The following is a 6,000-nucleotide window of genomic DNA, read 5'->3' as shown; positions in this document are numbered from 1 at the left end:
GTTCATTGTGACTTTAGTTCAGAGCGACTCTCATTTAGCGCGTCTCTCGATAATAACAACCCTTGGTCAGCTCAACTCTCGTTTATTGAGACTCCTGTTTCGCGCAATATTTGTTTATTGCAGCTCTAGTTCAGCGCGTCTCTGGTTCATCCCAACTCTTGTTCGTTGCAACACTTGTTAAGCACGACTCTCATTCAGCACTTCTCTGGTTCAGCTCTGCTTTCACTCAGTGCAACTCTCATTCAGTGCAGCTCTCATTAAATGCGACTAGCAGTTTGTTTAGTGTGACTCCTGCCCATTGCGACTCTCGTTGATTGCAACTCTCATTTGGCACAACTTGTTCAGTGCAACTCCCGTTCATCACGCACCCCCTGAGCTGAAGAATGAGTCATTCATGAGCATACACCCACTGAACTGAAAAATTTTAGCGGATTTGGACTGAAATCACAAAAGGTTTGTGATTGTGCTTGTTTATATGATTGTGTGGCCTTCAACAGATTTGTGTTTTTTATTCGACTGAAAAAGCTAAGGGTGCTTGTGGAACATAGTGAATTTGTTGACACACTCACCGCTGAACTAGCTGTTGAACGACAAAGAACCAATCTTCTCATCACTAATTACTGCACTTCCTTAAAGTTAAATGGTCAAAGTGGAAAAGTTGTTTGGTGTAAGGGCTCGACATTCAGTTTCTCATCTCTTGTATCCAACTTATAACTTATTATCTTAATATCTGACATATATATTACTGTTAATATTTTCCATTTATTCTCCCTCTCCATCAGTTTTTTTGCGTGTCAATGCTCAGACGCTGTAATGATGTAGACTAGAAAATATTGTATCCTATGGTCATGACCTCACTGGTGGTGATGTAAATGCTGCCCATTCACTTCACCTGTATTACTCATAATTCTCTACCACTGTGCTTACATATGGGGCTTGTACTTTTCTTTTGCTTTTGAGGACTTGATGGTTTTCCTTTGCTTCTTGTGGGCTTCTGTAGATAACACATCTCTATATATCATAACCAATTATGCCACAATCAATTACATGATCATTCACACATAATTCATCCTGAAGAAAAATATTACTCAGAAAGATTTGGACACATATTTCAAATGGCTTTAAGCTTGTTAAAATAATCTCTGTCTGATAGTATCACATATATATTGTGAATCAGTTTCTCCAGCTTAATTGAAGATATATGAGTGAAATATTTCCTAATCCCTGTGATGTTTGTGCCTACAGCATCTATCAAATAGTTTAGATGCGTTGCGCACCATTTAAGCTAATTTCCCCCAGATTTAACTTGATGTATGTGGTTTCTTGGAAACTTTGGGATCCCCACTAGAAATCACATTTATAGTAACTTTTAATTGTGGTTACAGGTGCAACAACGCACACAATCATCAGTGATATTGGGTGAAGTCAGAGGTGCAGCAGACTTGAAAATGTTAATCAGAAAGGGCGTTAAAACACCACTTTACAGCCTGGTGGTGTAACTAATCTTGAATGAAGCTGTGTGTCTATGCACGCAGGAGTGTACGCTCTCCCAGCATCGCACTGTTTCTGAAATTCATGACAGTTACAATCATGTCACAGTCACAATCACAACCCTGATCTGCCGTATTGTGCTAAATGTAGGGCACTTTATTAAAGCATCGACAGCTCCAGTGAAAGTGTCACCGCAGCATGGCCAGCCGCGCTTACATTAACAGGCCCAGCCAGCTTCATACATTGGTGTGAGTCTGCTGCCACCTGCTGGAATAATAACTTCCAAAAGAAAAAAGTTAGATTTCTCTGCCTGCTTATATTCATTCAGAGGCTTGTCTGGAGCCTGTCCCAGCATGCACAAAGGGAACACCCTTCACAGATCATCTGTTCATTACAGAGCTAACTCACTTGCATAGACTATCATTCACATTCACACCTTTGGTCAATTGAAATTCTCCAGTCTGCCTGCATGGCCTGCATGTCTTTGGAGTATGTGGGGGGAAAGAAAATCCAATCCCACAAAGACTTCACAGAGGAAATGCTTGGCTGAGAACTTAAACCTTCTTGCTGGGAAATTAACACATGGGGTTTCAAGCTTCAGGACACCTTAATGTAAAGACGTTTTGGTTGCAGAGCTTGTTAAAATGATTTATTGCAATAATCAAATCAAATGTGAGGGAAGGGATTGTAACTGCACTATGCTTTAGAGATTAAACTTTACTTCACTATATAAATATCATATATCTGTGATGACAAAAAGCCCAATGTCATCACAGTAGCCATACTAAATGACATTTCTCAACTCTGTGAACAAAGCAGTTCATGAAACTGCTGTCGCTTCAGAAATCCTGAAATTGGAATAGATGTCACTAAGTCGAGAGGCTGTAATCCTGCTTTGGAACTGTGAAACTCACTTAAATGTATTATATTTGTGCATGATGTCTGTGTGACAGCTCTAATAAGATTATGCAAGTATTATTGGCTTTCTGTAAAATCTCTGATGAGCACCCTGTATGGCCAAGTAGACAACCATTAATGAGGTAACATCATGTTTATTCAAAAAATAGCCAAGTATATGTGACTATAGTATAATTCAATGTGACTGTGAGTATTTGATACTTTAAGATCAATACTCCTATTACCTGATCTCTTAGAGAGACAACTAATGATAGCATTTTCTTTTAATTGCAAAATCAACCAATTTCCTTTGTCTGTCAATACTATTCTTCTCTATGACTTTAAAATGTAGAAAAATTCTTCAGGGATAGACCTTCTTGTTTTCACAAACTGGGCTGACATATTAGATGAGGGTGATAAAATGCAAAAAATTAAGCATTGTTATTACACCAAATATGGTACATGTTATATGGCTTATGCATTCACAGATAAGGGCAATGTTTGGGGTCAATTTGAACCTCAGAGAGGTTAAAAACTGTAATAACAGAGATCCAACTAGACTTATTTGGGATTTTGGAGGGGTAATGCTGTGTAAAAATTGCTGTTATAAATTACCACTGTACAGTAGAGCATATATGAAAACCCATTATATTTTACCATGTGTAACAGCCAGAGGCTCGGAGACTCAAAACAGATATAATGCAAAGTTTTCTGCAATGGATTTCTGTTATTTGTCATAAAAGCAGTTCTCATGAGTTTAGAGAAAGTCATTAAGTATCAAGCTGCTAAACTATGTTATGTATGTTTAATGAACTGTTAAACAGGGGTCCCCAGGACCTCAAATGGAACATTACAGTTAAACGGCAAACGTATTGATTTAAAGATTGATCTGGGACCACTTTTAACAACAGCCAAACTGTATCAAAACATCTATTTACAAACTCTCACACAACTTAGATCATAGCAGTATAATCCACATTTCATTAAACACATACATTTTCGCTAAGACCTATTTAAAACTGAACTGAAAGTAAAAATTATCCATGCTTTCTTCTAAGCCAAACTCCAATACTAAGGGTTTTGTTGAGAAAATGCATGTGTTTGGGACTTTACACCGATTAGCCAAACCATTAAAACCACTGACAGGTGAAGTGAATAACTTTGATTATTTTGTTCCAATGCATTGTTCTGCTGGGAAACCTTTTTTTGTCACACTCCACGGGCCATTTCTAAACAGTTTTTGTTGTGTGGTATGCTGCTTTATTCGCTTCACCTGTCAGGGGTTTTAATGTTTTGGCCGATTGGTTTAGTTTGCTGTTGCTAAACACGGTCCCCAATCAATCAATATATCAATATGTTTGTTGGTTTCCATGGAGACATGCCATAAAAACAAACTTTCCTTACAAAGTTATGGTAACATGAATTTACAAATGGTTATTTTGTGGGTGGTCATTTACAACTAGATGTACTAACATTAATTTGCTGTTAGACCAAAAATCTGGAGTTTGTGCTTGTCTCGTCTTATCTTTCACTTCTGGTTCATGAAAATTATTGATGAAGTTCAATTTTTAAACAGCATCAGAAACATCTTAAAAAGTGTTGCCAACCTTACATTAGGAAACCTGCCAATCAGAGAGGGAGAGTGACAGCTCCTTTTATTCCTCGGATCCTCGGATTACATTTGTATCATGGACCTTTACAGCTTTCAACACTTTTTTTTCCTTTGCACCCTGACTAAATGTGGCTGCAGAGACAAACTGGTGTTTCACAAGGCCCTGGGCTACCGTGACACCACACTATTATGAGGTTTTACAAAACTAAATCAAAAGCTTTAGACACAGCAGCTCAGAAAAATGATATTATGACAGTACTGCAACTACAGCAGGTCATAGGTTGAGATATGTGCTCAGCTTTAAGAAATGGATTGGACACACTTTTGTGTTGAATGTACTTTTGCCCTTATCCAATAACTTTTTTTGCACATCATGATTTCTTTTTTGTTTCCTCAGAAGCCTCCCAGTCAGTGCTCATTCTCTTTCATCCTACAGTATGTCCATCAATCTGCTCTACTCCAAACCTCTGCCTGACTCCTCTGCCCCCTGGCTTCACACATCATCACAAACAATCAGAATCAATATTTTGTTCCAAATACCATACACAGGCATACTGAGAAACTACCATGTGATGTTTCCTTGAGCATTTTGTAACATGATACAGAAAAACTTTTTGCACTGCCATGTTCTAATTTATATCTTCACTGCTGAGAGAAACCATGAAAAATTGAAATTTTGTATGGATTGAATTTTTGCTGACACCTGCAGCAGATCAAGTAAATTACTGACCGTGTCTTTGAACAAAAATCAAATTTGGACTCTTTGATTTAGAAAAGGTGTTTCTGTAAGAGGGCCAATTTCTCCTCTGTATGCAAAATAGAGCTATGGTTGGCATCTTGTATCTTTTTCTATTAGCTGTTTATATTCTACTCACTTTTCTCCAACTCCAAGCCACAGTAATTGCATTTTCCACATTAGGCTCAATTCCTCATTGAGCCACAGCTACAACAGGTCAACAGAAACTCCTGTGAGAGGCAAAAAGAACGCAAGACAATACCCCATTTGGTCTCAAGATAACAATTTAATATATTTCACAGACTTATAGACTCAGTAGGTTTTATAACCCAGCTGTCTCAAATCCTTCTCTTATGATCGCTGTCATCAGTCCCCTGCTGATGCAGCGGTGGAAAAATATAGACCACAGCTGCTTTCTTGATAGCTGCTGTGAAGGATGGGCAAACAGAGCTGTCAATGAAATTAAAGGCAGAGAGGGAGGAAATCGTGAATGGGGGCTCAGAGGGTTTAAATAAAGAAATGGCACAGATGAATACAAGTGGAGCACTTAGTCCATAATTAGGGGCACAATAAATCTTTTGAAAGTGGATATTTAAAAGTGTTTCCTCTCAAAGCTGTGAAAAGGGAACACTTACAGGATCCTTGGGTGAATTCCAGATGGTCCCCAGAAAATTTAGCAGTCATTTAGTTTTAATTCCCTAATTAGCTTATATTTATTTATCAGGTTTTATTCTTCCAATCACCATTTAACCATGCATTGACTGCACATTATACTACAATTAAAACAAAGGAATATGTGTTTGTAGAGATATATGTTAACCTGGACCTACTGTAACATTTATGCAAAGCACCTAAATCCAGGTTCTGCATACTGCAGCATTGTGTTTGTGCAAGTGTTAACACTGCAGCAGCTGCTACTTCCTTGCCTGTAGGACATATGTGGTCCACAGAATATGATTTCTAGTGATCTCAATGGCCTGCTGACCTTTAATGTAGTAACACCATCACATTAAAATCTGGCCAATACTTTGGCCTACGATTAAGTTTTGGAACAAAAAAATACAAATTTTGTATTAGATTTCCTCCAAATGTCATGGTTCCCTGAAGATTAGTCCTGGATCCCTATGACCATGCTTCTAGCACCACCACCAGATACAAATCTGCCATTTACCCACACACTGACCCATTAAAGGGTATCTCAAAAGCTAACGGCTAACAGATGGTTGCTTTTCTTGAAGTTTGTACCACATCTGTATAGTCCCCA

This window comes from Epinephelus lanceolatus, chromosome 12 (assembly GCF_041903045.1).
Source record: "Epinephelus lanceolatus isolate andai-2023 chromosome 12, ASM4190304v1, whole genome shotgun sequence".
NCBI lineage: Eukaryota > Metazoa > Chordata > Actinopteri > Perciformes > Serranidae > Epinephelus > Epinephelus lanceolatus.
This window is presented reverse-complemented; position numbering follows the sequence as displayed.